Below are 18,712 nucleotides of genomic sequence, written 5' to 3' on the forward strand. Positions count from 1 at the left end.
CTCCCAAACTCTCTCTTGTCATCATAAAAGTTGGCCCAACTTTGACGTCATCGCCCCCACCCTTCCCAAGCACCTACAGTCCTGGGAACAGTTTCTATGTCTTCAGCGCGATGTCTGGCTTTCAATGGGGCTACTCATTGTGAGAATTGCACGCTCACGAGAGTTTTGGCGGGCCGAAACCTTTCGGTCACGCGAAAAAACAGGTTACTCTCATGCGCGCTCTTCTCGGGTGATGTCTTTCTTCCAAGATTGATTAAACGACACGTGTGTTTCTGATCGTCCTCAGGATTGCTGTGAACCTAGATAACATGCTAACGCTTGGTTCTGAACATAGTTTGACAAGTTTAGTTGACATATAATATGTAATTTCGACGTTTTGGTGCGCATCCACTCGACTTTTTGGCCGCATTTCAACCGAAATATGTCGTGTTTGATCACCGAAAGACACAGACTTCAGAACTAAATCCGTTTTTGGTAAGTATAAACCCTTCCACGTCTTCTGATGGAAGAACAGCAAAGGTAAGGGAATATTTATGTGTTAATTATGGGTTTCTGTGGACTCCGAGATAGAGGAGCCATAATGCTAATTTCTGAGCGCCGTCTCATATTATTACATAGTGAACGAAATCTGTAACGTTAAAAATAAATGTAACACAGCGATTGCATTTAGAAGAAGTGTATCTTTCTATATATATGTAGAACATGCATATTTAGTCAAAGTTTATGATGTGTATTCCTTGTTAGCTGACGGCATCTGCCGGAGCTATCGTCATTTCTCCGGACATTTGAGTAGCATTTTCTGAACAATGCGTCATTGTAAACAGAGATGTATGGATATATATAGCATATTATTGAACAAAAACATAAATGTACTGTGTAACATGTTATATTACTGTCATCTGATGAAGATTTCAAAAGGTTAGTGAAATTATTTTTCTTTTAATCCTGCGTTTGGTGATTGCATATTTTGTTCAATTTGGCTATGGAAATTAGCTGTGTCTTCGGTGTGTCTTCGGTGGTGGTTTGACATAAATATGCGCTATGTTTTCGCCGTAAAACATTTTAGAAATCTGACTTGCTGGGTAGATAAACAAGTTGTTTATCTTTCATTTGAGCTATTGGACTTGTTAATGTGTGGAGGTTAAATATTTTTAAGAATATTTTTTGCGTTCCATGCGCCACATTCCAGCTGACGGTGGGAGGGCAGGTTCCCAATTGGGACTCAAGATCCTCAACAGGTTTTTTAAACTCTCCATCGCCGTTGTAATCTACTGGGAAACTAAAATGTTCCCAAACTGGAGATAAACGATGACGCATGGAGGATCCTCTAATTCTTGTTTATCGACGCCACCACTCGCCATCGTACAGAACTAGTTCTCGGCTGCACCTCGCAAAAGGACAGTTTGAAATGTGAATTTTGATTACAACGTACTCAGTTGTTTTAACTGTATAACCTGAAATGTTAGTTTTTTTTCAGCTCAGAATTACTCAAGAGGCATAGGCAGCGTAGGCATAGCCTAGTGTTTTTTTATTTTTTTTATTTTTATTAATTCGGGATCACAGTGCGGACGACCAGAGGTCCCTGAACTGAACGGATCAGTATGAATATGTGTACCATTACGCCTCTAGATAAGAACTTTGCCAACCTGCATGGCAAAGGAACATTTTAGAACACAAAGACTTCACGACTGGGTCGCGTCTCTGGCAACCTAACCGATAGAATGAAAGACCAGCCGGTGGACATGCTAGCAAAGTCGACAGGCTAGCATGCTGTAAAAACTGTTGGAGATGGACAGAAGGGTGTGTTCATAACAATTCAACTGTTCTACCTTGTTAGCTACAGTAGCAAATAGATCCAAGTAGGCTGGACTCATCAAACATATGGAATTGTTTTATGATGGCCATACCAAGGATCATTTAGCTATTTGATTTAGAATTTTAGTACCCCATTAGGTATCAGAAATACATTTATTTACATATTTTTATGAAACATTTAATTTTGCCATACTGCCATAAGCCTATAGAAACACACTGAATAACTGGTTCATACATGCAAAAAAAATCTATGTCCGTCCAATATATATATATATCAGAGAGATATAAGATCAGGATTTTTAACAAATATTTAACCCTTTTTTTAGGCACCTAACTACTTCTGTATGTACATACTTCCATGGGTGTCCTAGAGCAAAACGGAGAACAGTGTGTAGACCAAAACGGGTCGGACGCTACAGACAGAAATGGTCAGATCGGCTTTACCGACTTCAGACAAGTCCCCTGGCACTTTTAGGGTTGTAGAGCAAAATGGATATAATAGTTTGTAGACCAAACCGTTCGGACGCTACAGACAGAAATGGTGTTTTGTGTGGCTGGCAGGTAGCCTAGCGGTTAGAGCACTGGGCCAGTAACCAAAAGGTTACGGGTTTGAATACCCGAGTCGACAAGCTGAAACATCTGTTGATGTGCCCTTGAGCAAGACACTTATCCCTAATTTGCTCCAGTGGCGGACTACTACTATGGCTCTCCCTGTAAAACACATTTCACTGCACCTACCTGGTGTATATGACAGTAAAAAAAGTATTCATTTTTTATTGTGAAAGGCTTATATTTAGCCAAGGTATAATTTCACTAGCCAAGGTATAATTTCACAAGCCCGGAATTCATTAGATTACTGCTGACTGTTTGAAATGCAGTGTATTTGACCTTTTACTGTACAACAAAGCTTATTTAGCGATAATTATTGTGAATCACCCATTCACATGGGCCCAATTTTTTTTTTAATAGGATTTACAGGTCGCCCAGCCCTCGTTAAGATAACATTACCACCAGCTTATCCAAAGACATGGTCCTCTTTTCCAAATGATTTAGCGTGGGTCCGTCAACACGGCAGTTAGGCTATACATGAAATACAACACAGAGGGTATGACCGACTGTTACATCCATTTGAGTTCTATTATGGAAATAATGCTCATTTCTGTACTGTAGGCCAAGCTAAGACCCATTGTCGCATAGTCTATTGTGGTAGTTGGTCACTCTCTACTTGGTATATTGGACAGATAGGTGCTCTTTTAGCCAGGTCTGACAGTAGCAGGGTAGAGTCATGATACACGGACTGCATGGTAGAAGCAATCGGTGGAGCCGGTGGCGTTGGTTGCCCCAGGCGACAGCAGCGAAGCCCTGACGAGAGGAGTGCGAGGGATAATCCCAGAGGGCCTTGAGGCAATCCTCTTGGCAGCGACGACGAGCACTGCGATTTACACCCGGGTAAGAGCCCCTGACATCCGCTTTCGCCCGCTGCCCTTAATCCTCTTATGCACACATGGAGGGTAACACCCACAGTGTCAGGGACGAGTGTGAAAATACATTAGTTAAGGCCTGAGCCATGGAGCTCATCAGCTGCTCTTGTTGCCTTGTAAATGCCATCGTTATTCTATTACAGTGACACAGACAATAGGTTGAGTAGTGCACCATAATCTAATCTGGAATCTTTCCCAACATTTTTTAAAATTTAAAGCAGGGTGGAATTGTGAGGAATTGTATAATGGTCATATATTAATCAAATCTGACTGGATTTTCATGAGGAAGTCCAGAACAACTAATACAGTAAAAATATGAAACTAAACTATGTGACAATGCAGGACAACAGGACTATTTTCGCTAAATGCACGTAGGTTGAACATAAAAGGACATCCTCTCTCATCCTGTAGATTTAGGCTACTCCAACAAACATCTTAAGCTAGTTGCACATTCCCTCTAGACATGCTACAATAGCTAGGGCTAAGAGAAATACCTGAGCTCCTGACCAATGACCTATCAGACTATCAATTCTTGTACTAAGGCACCAAGCCGCACCATTGTAGGCACCACAATCTCTGCAACTGTCACGACTTCTGCCGAAGTCGGCCCTTCTCCTTGTTCGGGTGGTGTTCGGTGGTCGACTTCACCGGCTTTCTAGTCACTACCGATCCATTTTTCTGTTTTGTTTTGTCTGATTACATACACACCTGTTTTACATTCCCTCATTACATTCCCTATTTACCATCTGACGTACATTTCTGTTCTGTCCGTGATTGTTTATGTCGTTAGTGGTTGTGTTCGTGTTAGAGTTTTGTTGTATGTTCCATTTTTGGAATTTTGCTTTATTCTTTGAGTAAACTCAATTGGATTACTCCATACCTGTGTCCTGCGCCTGACTCCGCTTTCACTCTGCACCCAATCGCTGACAGCAACCATTATAAAACAGGTGCATCTCCATGTGGTCTGTCAGAACAAGTCATAGAAATAACCCAGCTAAAGGAAAGGAACATGAACAAATGCAACAAAAACACCCAAATACTTTTTTTTAGAAACGGTAGTGATGCAGGCATTTAGATGTTGTACATATGAAATTGTGTCATTCTGAACTTTATCCACAATATAAAACAGGTGCATCAATGTTACAGTATATTCCATTTTGTGGGACTCGAGCTGTTTCCCCTATCCAGTTGTTCCATTCTCTGAGTAGCATGAAGCTAGAATTAACAGAAGGGTATCACTCGAGTCGCAACAAAATTAAATATAACGTTGCAGATAAAGTTCGTAATGACACCATTTCATTTGTACAACATTTAAAACAGCAATTTTCAATTGGTAGGTCGAGACCCAAGTGTGGGTCCCGGAAGGTTTTGAGTGGGTCATAGGTGACTGAGTAAAAAATATATACATATTATCTTTATGAAAAAAGAATACTCTGGTCTGAACTTTAATGGCTTAAACCAGGTAGAAAGTGTGTAGAAATGATAACAAACTTAAAATGGTCAAATAATTTACCCCCAAAAAAAAAAAAAAAAAAAACATTATTCAATCACATTTTCAATATAGAGCTAATTAGAGCTAATTACAGCAGTGTTTTGTGGAACTCGGCTGAGAGTCAGACTCAGCCGACGTCATGTGGCCTGGCCCGAGTCTGGGCCGCCTTAGGCAGTATTACTTATGGCTAGGATGCGGAGATTGAGCTCGGACCGATTCCAGTGTTAGTTATCTGGCCCAAATGTATTACTTGGGTCTCAGGACAATTGGGGCTACTCTCTGGCAGATGATTACATTGGCTGCTTTATATAATTAATGTTTAATTATTTATACATTTTTCCACATTTTCTCATTGTTTCTGTGATCAAAAAATACAATTACCATTTCAATTGAATTCTTTAAGAGTCCTGTTTAAGTTGTATTTTAGTATTTTGATACTTTGTGCAAGACAATAAGCATTAAAAACTTTGTGGGTGGAGCTTCCAGAGTGACACAGTGGTCTAAGACACTGCATCGCAGTGCAAACTGCGTTGCTACAGATGCTAGTTCGATACTATTGCCGGCTGCGACTGGGAGACCCATGAGGCGACGTCCAAGTTAGGGGAGGGTTTGGCCGGCCGGGATGTCCTTGTCTGATTGCGCTGTGGCGGGCCAGGTGCATGCATGCTGACACTGTCACCAGGTGTATGATGTTTCCTCCAACATATCTTTTTTTTGGGGGGGTGGATGAGTATAATTTGTATGCATAAAATGTAAAATAGTAATATTTAAAATGACTAAAACGGATAATTTTGTATACATTTATTTAAATTAGCATCGGGCAGCTTCTGGGGGCATTCTGGTAAGATGCCGACAAATTTGGCTCAATTCCGGTAGACGGAAACGGCCCAGTGTACATGGGCCGATTCTGGGCAGTCATTCATTTTGATTCCGGGTCATTTTGAAGAGGGCCGCTTCTGGGTCGATTCCTCATGGCTAGCTGGGTAGCAGCACTATTTTGGTTGATTTTTGTGGTCTCAAACCAGTGAGTTTAATATTCTTCATCAAGAATATGGGTAACATTTAATTATTGACAATGAAAGAGGTGGGAATGTTGTTCCCTTGTCATATAATTGCCACATTTACCATCAATATAGCATCAAAATTGTTTTCCTGGTTGTATTTTGGCTATTATTTTTCGCGATGTGAGTTTTGGGTCGCAACTGAGACAACCCGGTTGGGTTCCGAGGCAAAACCAGTTGAGAACCACTGATCTAAAAGACCTGCATCACCTGTACTGGGAGCTTTTCCCTTTCTTAAAGGACGTATTTGGGTATTTTTGAGCATTTCATGTTTTTTTTAGAGCCCCCGTACTGCTCAATGAGGAAGTGAGTTGCTGGTTGGGGTAAGTTTCTCCAAAACAAGTGAAATCACAACAACAACAAAATACTAAAAAAGTGTTTGGACCCTTCTATAACATGCCATTTAAATAAAACAATACAGCAAAATTCTCCTTTATAGCCAAATTACTGGTAGCCTAATTAGATTACTAATTGAGATGATTCAAGTATCAAGAGGTCAAGTGTCATGAGAAGATACTATATTGACCTGCTTGAGGACAAAACTAGGCCTCCCAGTTAAAAATACATTTTCCTAGCCATTACAACCTATGAATCTAGTAGTACTAAGCCTTATTCCCACCATGGCTAAGACAAGCTAACTGAGCTAGCAGTACTCACCCAGTCTAAGTCTTCCCTGTGGTAACAAGCCTAGTTAGCATGCTAAGCTAGCAATACTTACCCAGTCGAAGTCTTCTCCTGTTGTATACACGCCTATTTAGTTAACATGCTCAACTAGCAATACCTTCCCTCTAGGCCTTCTCCTTCAGGTTGGTGTTGCTGAGCTTCAGGATAAGATCAAATTTGATGGGCTTCACACTCATCCGACCAGGCTTCTTGTTAAAGTCCACTTGACGGACGATCTAAAGGACACACAAAAGAACAGAAAAATGTGTGCCTTCAGAAATCATGCAAAATTAGCAAAAACTTTACACACGTTAGACATCATCAAAACACCAGTGACAGTGCCTGCCCTCAAAAACACACAAGCCAGGATGTCACTATCCTTTGGTATGGGGCTTGTACAATGGGAAAATAATTGAGGTTCCTGACGACAGACATTTTAATAAATGATCAATGCAAATATAGGACCAAAGGTTACAGTCCGTAAAAAATCATATCATTAAAAACTACAACCCATCAAACACTATATGCTTGGTGGTTTTTGAGTGAGTGTTTGTGTGCCCCTGGTGATGTGACCCTTTAGTAGCTGTGTCTTCTGCAAAAGCTACTGGGGATCCAAATGAACAAATGCCAATTATATTGTGCATGTCCTTCAGAATCAGCACAGTATGTGCCAGTGCTATATTTCTGTATTTTTACTGATATCATTTTGCATATCACATTGTGTGTTTTATGTGTACTGGATTGACCAAAAACTGTATATTTCATTTGTGTATCTGTGTGTGTGTGTGCATGTGAGGTTGTTGGCACTAGGCGAGCGGGAGCACTCCTGGCCAGGTCTGTCTGTACAGACATCGGATGTGGTGGTGGTCGCCTGGGGGTGGGGGGTATGGGCCAGCCCTTATACACAGAGGGGGCCACTGTAGCAGGAAGCTCCAAATCATATACCCCCAACACACACACACACACACACACACACACACACACACACACACACACACACAAAGTATGTATGATGGTGTGGTTTATTGTATATGGAGTGTGTCTTAGTGTTTGTTGGCGTCCTGTGGTAAGCTAGCACGAGAAAGGCAGTATGGGAGGTGACCGCTTGTTCCCGTGTGCATGTGCACAGTTTGACCAGAGCGATAAAGACCAGGCTGTGGTTTACGCTCTGCTCCTAACTCAGACATACCAAACTTGACACATGTTTATGATCCCACAATACACGCCTAGGCCCTTTTTTAGTCTAATAATGTTGGCAGAAGACTGCCTCAGTATGAATTGTAGTTTATAGACTGTTATGGGTACTTGGTAATTGGCTTCTCTTCATCTAGCTAACTAGAAATATACTTAAAATGTACAATCAGAGCACTCCCTAGGATTTTCTGACAAGGTGGTGCTGATGTACTGTCGTGGCCAAACGTTTTGAGAATGACACAAATATGAATTTTCACAAAGTCTGCTGCCTCAGTTTGTATGATGGCAATTTGCATATACTCCAGGATGTTATGAAGAGTGATCAGATGAATTGGAATTAATTGCAAAGTCCCTCTTTGCCATGCAAATGAACTGAATCCCCCAAAAACATTTCCACTGCATTTCATGGAGCACCTTGCCGTAAGGAAAAAGTGATAACTAAGTGGCTCGGGGAACAAAACATTGATATTTTGGGTCCATGGCCAGGAAACTCCCCAGACCTTTATCCCATTGAGAACTTGTGGTCAATCCTCAAGAGGCGGGTGGTCAAACAAAAACCCACAAATTCTGACAAACTCCAAGCATTTATTATGCAAGAATGGCTGCCATCTGTCAGGATGTGGCCTAGAAGTTAATTGACAGCATGCCAGGGCGGAATGCAGAGGTCCTGAAAAAGAAGGGTCAACACTGCAAATATTGACTCTTTGCATCAACTTCATGTAATTGTCGATAAAAGCCTTTGACACTTATGAAATGCTTGTAATTATACTTCAGTATTCCATAGTAACATCTGACAAAAATATCTAAAGACACTGAAGCAGCAAACTTTGTGAAAATTAATATTTGTGTCATTCTCAAACTTTTGGCCACGACTGTGGGTCTAAGATTTGCTAGGGGGGAGGTCCGGATGGGGTCAGTCAAGTTGTAGCATTTAGCATTTTTGAAAAACCTGTAACTGACATTCGCTGAAACCTAGCGTCTTAAAATATATCAAGCATTGTAACCAAGACAGAAGTATTTTTTGATCCTAAATTAAATTGAAGTGTCTCAATGACGCTTTCAAATGTTGTAGGTTACATTTTGGGGTAATGATTATTCTAAATAATAGGCGTATATATGTGGATAGTCGACTGAAAATGTCAACTGGCTTAATTGTTTTTGGGGAGAAAATTCAGAATAATTCAATTACTGGATTCAATTAAGACAGTTTCCTGTAGGCTTTTTGTAATATGAAACAACTGAACTAGGCCTATAGGAGCTTGTTTCAGTTCTCCATCCCTGACCTAATCTATCAAATCAAACTGACTACTAGACTACCCTTCATTCAACATGCCTTGTCGTAATTGGCGAACTATTATCACACCATTAGCAGCCTACTGTTGACATATAGCTAGCTATATGAAGAGGACAGATGAACTGATTAATTAACGTAGGCCTGCTAATCTTTAACAGCCTAAATAAATTTTTTGTGAAGGATGATATTAGCGGAACAGCTCTCTGCTACTGTATGTCTGCTTCCATCTACACAGCGATGCGTACTGAACTACCACAGCACTGCACGTTTCCTTGCTTGTCTATGCGCTCGCACCTACTACAGACATCAAAGCATATGAAATGTGCTATTTTACAGGGTCAGTTACAGTAGTACAGCGCCACTGTAGAAAATTAGGATTAAGTGCCTTGCTTAACGGGACAGCGACAGTTGTTACCTAGTCGGTTTGGGGATTCAAACCAGCAACTCTTTTGGTTACTGGCCCAACGCTCTTAACTGCTAGGCTACCTGCTAGGGTAAGAATAGCTCAGCTCCAACTTCAGACAGTTACAGTTACCACAATGTGCCAACTAGAAGCCTATTTTTGGGTAGTTTTTCATACCAGCGTACTTTGACCTCAAATTGTGTGCATGGTATGCAAAATGCTTTGCAGGTTGACAGGTTTACTAATGCACTCTGCAGACCACATCCCCTCTGCCTATGTCGCAGCCGGCCACCCCCCCACCCACACACACACACACACACACACAAACGGGGGAGGACGAGGGGGGTGCTTTTCTGCTGCTCTAATTAAAGCAGTAGCAGCGCGCACCTCAGCCTCTTTTCTCTTTAACGAGGGGAACAGTTAAAAAAATGAATAAACAGGCAGTGGGGTGCATCATGAATAAACACTGTGCGCTGTGAGGGGTTATTGGAGTGTGTGTGCTGGAGGGTGGACGGCTGTGCCGTAGGCAGAGAGGATGTGGTCTGCAGAGCACGTTAGGAGTAGAGTAAACCAACAGCCTGGTCTTTATCACTTTGGTCAGACCATCAACACACACACATATACACACATATACACACATATACACACATACACACACACACACACACACACATACACACACTAACACACCAGACCATCACGGTGACCACTCCCACAAAACCAAGCTGTCGCCTCCATACTACCGTTCTCCTGTTAGCTTACCACAGGAGGCTAGCATTCACTAAGACATATATGGGTATGCACACCACATATGCTCAAAGCAAAACCCACGCGCACACAGTCAAACATGTTGACAGTTTGCGACCTTACCCTGATAACAAAGGTGTGTAACGTGCACACACAACCCTCAGATGTACTTCCTCCCCCTCATCGTTCCGAGCCTATGCAGTTGTTAGCCGTTGAGACCTCGCTAACTGCCTTGATACACTGGACTGTGTTTTCCACTGATACCTGAGAAAATGTTGCATAACTCCCACCCAAGTTGTTTGTTTCCATTGGGTTTGTTGCCAAATGTTGTCCTCTTGTTGTATTTCTCACATCTAATCAACCCCTTTAGATCAAGTGCTAAGGGCAGGGGTGGCCAACCCTCCTCATAGTGAGCTACTGGTTATGCAATGCTACTGGTTATTCCGCTGAGCATGGTCCAGTGAGCATATTACCAGTTCATTTAGGTGTGATACCTACAGTGCCTTGCGAAAGTATTCGGCCCCCTTGAACTTTGCGACCTTTTGCCACATTTCAGGCTTCAAACATAAAGATATAAAACTGTATTTTTTTGTGAAGACTCAACCACAAGTGGGACACAATCATGAAGTGGAACGACATTTATTGGATATTTCAAACTTTTTTAACAAATCAAAAACTGAAAAATTGGGCGTGCAAAATTATTTAGCCCCCTTAAGTTAATACTTTGTAGCGCCACCTTTTGCTGCGATTACAGCTGAAAGTCGCTTGGGGTATGTCTCTATCAGTTTTGCACATCGAGAGACTGACATTTTTTCCCATTCCTCCTTGCAAAACAGCTTGAACTCAGTGAGGTTGGATGGAGAGCATTTGAACAGCAGTTTTCAGTTCTTTCCTCAGATTCTCGATTGGATTCAGGTCTGGACTTTGACTTGGCCATTCTAACACCTGGATATGTTTATTTTTGAACCATTCCATTGTAGATTTTGCTTTATGTTTTGGATCATTGTCTTGTTGGAAGACAAATCTTCGTCCCAGTCTCAGGTCTTTTGCAGACTCCATCAGGTTTTCTTCCAGAATGGTCCTGTATTTGGCTCCATCCATCTTCCCATCAATTTTAACCACTTCCCTGTCTCTGCTGAAGAAAAGCAGGCCCAAACCATGATGCTGCCACCACCATGTTTGACAGTGGGGATGGTGTGTTCAGGGTGATGAGCTGTGTTGCTTTTACACCAAACATAACGTTTTGCATTGTTGCCAAAAATATCAATTTTGGTTTCATCTGACCAGAGCACCTTCTTCCACATGTTTGGTGTGTCTCCCAGGTGGCTTGTGGCAAACTTTAAACTACACTTTTTATGGATATCTTTAAGAAATGGCTTTCTTCTTGCCACTCTTCCATAAAGGCCAGATTTGTGCAATATATGACTGATTGTTGTCCTATGGACAGAGTCTCCCACCTCAGCTGAAGATCTCTGCAGTTCATCCAGAGTGATCATGGGCCTCTTGGCTGCATCTCTGATCAGTCTTCTCCTTGTATGAGCTGAAAGTTTAGAGGGACGGCCAGGTCTTGGTAGATTTGCAGTGGTCTGATACTCCTTCCATTTCAATATTATCGCTTGCACAGTGCTCCTTGGGATGTTTAAAGCTTGGGAAATCTTTTTGTATTCAAATCCGGCTTTAAACTTCTTCACAACAGTATCTCGGACCTGCCTGGTGTGTTCCTTGTTCTTCATTATGCTCTCTGCGCTTTTAACGGACCTCTGAGACTATCACAGTGCAGGTGCATTTATACGGAGACTTGATTACATACAGGTGGATTGTATTTATCATCATTAGTCATTTAGGTCAACATTGGATCAATTCAGAGATCCTCACTGAACTTCTGGAGAGAGTTTGCTGCACTGAAAGTAAAGGGGCTGAATAATTTTGCACGCCCAATTTTTCAGTTTTTGATTTGTTAAAAAAGTTTGAAATATCCAATAAATGTCGTTCCACTTCATGATTGTGTCCCACTTGTTGTTGATTCTTCACAAAAAAATACAGTTTTATATCTTTATGTTTGAAGCCTGAAATGTGGCAAAAGGTCGCAAAGTTCAAGGGGGCTGAATACTTTCGCAAGGCACTGTAGATTAGGGTTGGAGCGAAATCCTTCAGGGCTCGTATTCACAAAGTATCTAAGAGTAGGAGTGCTGATCTAGGATCAGGTCCCTCCTGTCCATGTAATCGTATTCATTGTTAAGTAAAGAAGGCAAAACTGGTTCTAGATCAGCACCTCTACAGGGAGAAGCTTTGTGAATAAAGGCCTAAGAGGGCAGTGCTGTTGGGGGAAGGTGGGGCACCCTTAGTATAGAGCAGTGGTTCATTGTAAACCTGCCACACACACACACACACTATATGATACATTTATTAAACATAAGAATGAGTGTGACTTTGTCACTTTCCACAAGCTGGTTTGTGACAAAGAGCTCTTATAGGGCCAGGGCACAAATAATAATAATCAATCATTTAGCTCTTTATTTAACCATCTTACATATAAAACCTTATTTGTTCATCGGAAATTGTGGATAACTCACTACAGGTTAATGAGAAGGGTGTGCTTGAAAGGATGCACATAACTCTGCAATGTTGGGTTGTATTGGAGAGAGTCTCAGTCTTAAATAATTTTCCACACACAGTCTATGCCTGTATTTTGTTTTCATGTTAGTGAGGGCCAAAAATCCACTCTCACATAGGTTTTTTATTTAATTTTAATTTAACCAGGCAAGTCAGTTAAGAACAAATTCTTATTTACAATGACAGCCTATGGGGGAACAGTGGGTTAACTGCCTTGTTCAGGGGCAGAACAACAGATTTTTATTTGATCAGCTCTGGGATTCGATCTAACAACCTTTCAGGTTACTGGCCCAACACCCTAACCACTAGGCTACATGCATCCAAGGTACATGGTTGCAAAGAGCATCAGTGTCTTAACAGCACGATTTGCCAAGACAGGATAGTCTGAGCACAGCCCAATCCAGAATCTGGCAGTGGCTTCTGATTAAATAAAATTTTCACAGAACCTCTTGTTGCAATTTCGATGAGACTTTCTTGTTCAGATATCAGTAAGTGGACTGGAGGCAGGGTATGAAAGGGATAACGAATCCAGTTGTTTGTGTCGTCGTAATTGCGCACCCAACTCACTCAGGTGCTTCGCTATATCACATTTGACGTTGTCCGTGAGCTAGAGTTCATTTGCACACAAAAGTCATACAATGATGGATAGACCTGTGTGTTGTTAATGCAGACAGAGGAGAGCTCCAACTTCTTAATAATAGCCTCAATTTTGTCCAGCGCATTGAATGTAGTTGCGGAGTGTCCCTGTAATCGTAGATTCAGATCATTCAGGCGAGAAAAAACATCACCCAGATAGGCCAGTCGTGTGAGAAACATGCTAGTGGTCAGACAAGTGAAAATTATGGTCAGTAAAGAAAACTTTAAGCTCGTCTCTCAATTCAAAAAATCGTGTCAATACTTTGCCCCTTGATAACCAGCGCACTTCTGTATGTTTTATAAAAGTGTTACATGGTCGCTGCCCATATCATTGCATAGCGCAGAAAATACACCAGAGTTCAGGGGCCTTGCTTTAACAAAGTTAACCATTTTCACTGTAGTATCCAAAACGTCTTTCAAGCTGTCAGGCATTCGCTTGGCAGCAAGAGCCTGTCGGTGGATGCTGCAGTGTACCCAAGTGGCATTGGGAGCAAGCATTACCACTACACTATGGCTCCCTGTCATGGCTTTTGCGCCATCAGTACAGATACCAACATGAGCAGCAGCTACGTTTGGCTACATACAGACCGTTAGTGGAATTCCCCCGAGAGAGTAGCGGTTAATGTGATTGGATGTTAATTATTTGACTAGGCTACCTGTATTTGACATTGTGTTATTTCACTGAACACTGGTTGATGCTTATTTATAAAATCCTCTTAGGCCTCACTCCCCCCTATCTGAGATATCTGCTGCAGCCCTCATCCTCCACATATAACACCTGTTCTGCCAGTCACATTCTGTTAAAAGTCCCCAAAGCACACACATCCCTGGGTTGCTCCTCTTTTCTGTTCACTGCAGCTAGCGACTGGAACGAGCGGTAATAAACACTCAAACTGGACGGTTTTATCTCAAGCTCTTCATTCGAAGACTCAATCATGGACATTCTTACTGACTGTTGTGGCTGCTTTGCCTTGATGTATTGTCGTCTCTACCTTCTTTCCCTTTGTGCTGTTGTTTGTGCACAATAATGTTTGTACCATGTTTTGTGCTGCTACCATGTTGTGTTGTTACCATGCTGTTGTCATGTTGTGTTGCTACCATGCTGTGTTGTCATGTGTTGCTGCCTTGCTATGTTGTAGTCTTAGGTCTCACTTTATGTAGTGTTGTGTTGTCTCTCTTGTCGTGATGTGTGTTTTGTCCTACATTTATATTGTATTTATTTTTAATCCCAGCAGGAAGTCTTTTGCCTTTTGATAGGCCGTCATTGTAAATAAGAATTTGTTCTTGACTGACTTGCCTAGTTAAAGGTTAAAAAAAAGAAAAGAAAAACACTAGATGGTTTAATTTTATTTTGGAAGTGAAACGAAGCTACTCAGGCGAGAAAAAATAACTTCCCCAAATGTATAGTCCGTTGGAAAATATAAATGGACTGTTTGAAAATTTGAAAAAATTATATGTTCTTTTTTTAAAAAGTTAAATGTGAATCACATTTTTATTTGGCTTACCCCAGATGGCATTGATTTAGAATTCCTCACAATCAAATGTAGACCGCATTATCTACCAAGAGAATTCTCTTCGATTATAATCACAGCCATATATATCCCCCCCCAAGCAGACACATCGATGGCTCTGAACGAACTTTATTTAACTCTCTGCAAACTGGAAACGATTTATCCGGAGGCTGCATTCATTGTAGCTGGGGATTTTAACAAGGCTAATCTGAAAACAAGACTCCCTAAATTTTATCAGCATATCGATTGCGCAACCAGGGGTGGAAAGACCCTGGATCATTGTTACTCTAACTTCCGCAACGCATATAAGGCCCTGCCCCGCCCCCTTTCGGAAAAGCTGACCACGACTCCATTTTGTTGATCCCTGCCTACAGACAGAAACTAAAACAAGAAGCTCCCACGCTGAGGTCTGTCCAACGCTGGTCCGACCAAGCTGACTCCACACTCCAAGACTGCTTCCATCACGTGGACTGGGAGATGTTTCGTATTGCGTCAGACAACAACATTGACGAATACGCTGATACGGTGTGCGAGTTCATTAGAACGTGCGTTGAAGATGTCGTTCCCATAGCAACGATTAAAACATTCCCTAACCAGAAACCGTGGATTGATGGCAGCATTCGTGTGAAACTGAAGGCACGAACCACTGCTTTTAATCAGGGCAAGGTGTCTGGTAACATGACTGAATACAAACAGTGCAGCTATTCCCTCCGCAAGGCTATCAAACAAGCTAAGCGCCAGTACAGAGACAAAGTAGAATCTCAATTCAACGGCTCAGACACAAGAGGCATGTGGCAGGGTCTACAGTCAATCACGGACTACAGGAAGAAACCCAGCCCAGTCACGGACCAGGATGTCTTGCTCCCAGGCAGACTAAATCACTTTTTGCCCGCTTTGAGGACAATACAGTGCCACTGACACAGCCTGCAACGGAAACATGCGGTCTCTCCTTCACTGCAGCCGAAGTGAGTAAGACATTTAAACGTGTTAACCCTCGCAAGGCTGCAGGCCCAGACGGCATCCCCAGCCGCGCCCTCAGAGCATGCGCAGACCAGCTGGCCGGTGTGTTTACGGACATATTCAATCAATCCCTATACAAGTCTGCTGTTCCCACATGCTTCAAGAGGGCCACCATTGTTCCTGTTCCCAAGAAAGCTAAGGTAACTGAGCTAAACGACTACCGCCCCGTAGCACTCACATCCGTCATCATGAAGTGCTTTGAGAGACTAGTCAAGGACCATATCACCTCCACCCTACCTGACACCCTTGACCCACTCCAATTTGCTTACCGCCCAAATAGGTCCACAGACGATGCAATCTCAACCACACTGCACACTGCCCTAACCCATCTGGACAAGAGGAATACCTATGTGAGAATGCTGTTCATCGACTACAGCTCGGCATTCAACACCATAGTACCCTCCAAGCTCGTCATCAAGCTCGAGACCCTGGGTCTCGACCCCGCCCTGTGCAACTGGGTACTGGACTTCCTGACGGGCCGCCCCCAGGTGGTGAGGGTAGGCAACAACATCTCCTCCCCGCTGATCCTCAACACTGGGGCCCCACAAGGGTGCGTTCTGAGCCCTCTCCTGTACTCCCTGTTCACCCACGACTGCGTGGCCATGCACGCCTCCAACTCAATCATCAAGTTTGCGGACGACACAACAGTGGTAGGCTTGATTACCAACAACGACGAGACGGCCTACAGGGAGGAGGTGAGGGCCCTCGGAGTGTGGTGTCAGGAAAATAACCTCACACTCAACGTCAACAAAACTAAGGAGATGATTGTGGACTTCAGGAAACAGCAGACGGAACACCCCCATCCACATCGATGGAACAGTAGTGGAGAGGGTAGCAAGTTTTAAGTTCCTCGGCATACACATCACAGACAAACTGAATTGGTCCACTCACACAGACAGCATCGTGAGGAAGGCGCAGCAGCGCCTCTTCAACCTCAGGAGGCTGAAGAAATTCGGCTTGTCACCAAAAGCACTCACAAACTTCTACAGATGCACAATCGAGAGCATCCTGGCGGGCTGTATCACCGCCTGGTATGGCAACTGCACCGCCCTCAACCGTAAGGCTCTCCAGAGGGTAGTGAGGTCTGCACAACGCATCACCGGGGGCAAACTACCTGCCCTCCAGGACACCTACACCACCCGATGCTACAGGAAGGCCATAAAGATCATCAAGGACATCAACCACCCGAGCCACTGCCTGTTCACCCCGCTGTCATCCAGAAGGCGAGGTCAGTACAGGTGCATCAAAGCTGGGACCGAGAGACTGAAAAACAGCTTCTATCTCAAGGCCATCAGACTGTTAAACAGCCACCACTAACATTGAGTGGCTACTGCCAACACACTGTCAATGACACTGACTCTACTCCAGCCACTTTAATCATGGGAATTGATGGGAAATGATGTAAATATATCACTAGCCACTTTAAACAATGCTACCTTATATAATGTTACTTACCCTACATTATTCATCTCATATGCATACGTTGATACTGTACTCTATATCATCGACTGCATCCTTATGTAATACATGTATCACTAGCCACTTTAACTATGCCACTTGGTTTACATACTTATCTCATATGTATATACTGTACTCGATATCATCTACTGTATCTTGCCTATGCTGCTCTGTACCATCACTCATTCATATATCCTTATGTACATATCTTTATCCCCTTACACTGTGTATAAGACAGTAGTTTTTTTGGAATTGTTAGTTAGATTACTTGTTCGTTATTACTGCATTGTCGGAACTAGAAGCACAAGCATTTCGCTACACTCGCATTAACATCTGCTAACCATGTGTATGTGACAAATAAAATTTGATTTGATTTGATTGTGTACCACAGTTTGGGAATATCTGGTAAATAAGGTAGGTTTGGGATGGTGATGGGTGGATTTGGCTCTTACCTCCAGTAGGAAGGGCAGAAGAGGCACAACGGTGTGTGTGCTGCCAGAGAGGAGGGTGAGGCCACGCAGTGCATCCTCTGAGGGTAGTAGCATGACGTGGGCACCAGCCTGCACAGCAAGACAGACACAGATTCAGTGGTTAACACTACCACCTGCTGGTTGAAGTGTGAAGTACAACTTGCTTTTAGGGCAGGGGTGGGCAATACATTTTGGCTCGAGAGCCACATAGAGATTAAGAAATTCTATAGCAGGCCAAACATAATTTATATGTGTGTGTGTGTGTCCCACTTGATGGTGCCACGCAATAAACCACGCAATAAACCCTTTATAAATAACATTATTCCTTAATATCACTATCTGTACTTCCTAGTGTCCGATATCATACCTCATAATCATGAACCTGTTTTACGTTTACGTCACACATAGTCCTTGACTATGTTCTCCAAATGTTGCTATTTGATTAGGATCCCCATTAGCAGATATTCTTCTTAGGGTCCACACAAAACATTGCATAATACAGAATATTAATAAGAAAAGAAAAGCTCAAGGACATAACTACATACATTTAAAATGTCACAGCCTACAAATCAATACATCTAGGTCAAACAGGGGAGGTGTTGCTTTCAGTTTTTTGAAACCAGGTTTGCTGTTCACTGCTTTGCTCAGGGGCAGAACGACAGGTGTTGACCTTGTCGGCTCTGGGATTTGATCCAGCAAACTTTCAGTTACTGGCCCAATGCTCTAACCACTAGGCTACTTTCAAATGAATAGGAGCTTCATGCAATCATGGCTCTAGAAAATACTGTAGAGTTTTTTGAATTTGTGGATTTGGTGGACTGTGAAAATCTGGTGCCATGTCTGGTGGGGTAGGT

General features: G+C 42.6%; 1 pseudogene; it reads right to left on the reverse strand.

Annotated features, from left to right (window-relative positions):
* The window catches only part of LOC112221495, a 49,622-nt pseudogene extending 31,392 nt beyond the window's left edge, over window positions 1–18,230 (reverse strand).
* Window positions 18,231–18,712: the final 482 nt, after the last annotated feature.

The sequence above is a fragment of the Oncorhynchus tshawytscha genome, linkage group LG22 (assembly GCF_018296145.1).
Source record: "Oncorhynchus tshawytscha isolate Ot180627B linkage group LG22, Otsh_v2.0, whole genome shotgun sequence".
NCBI lineage: Eukaryota > Metazoa > Chordata > Actinopteri > Salmoniformes > Salmonidae > Oncorhynchus > Oncorhynchus tshawytscha.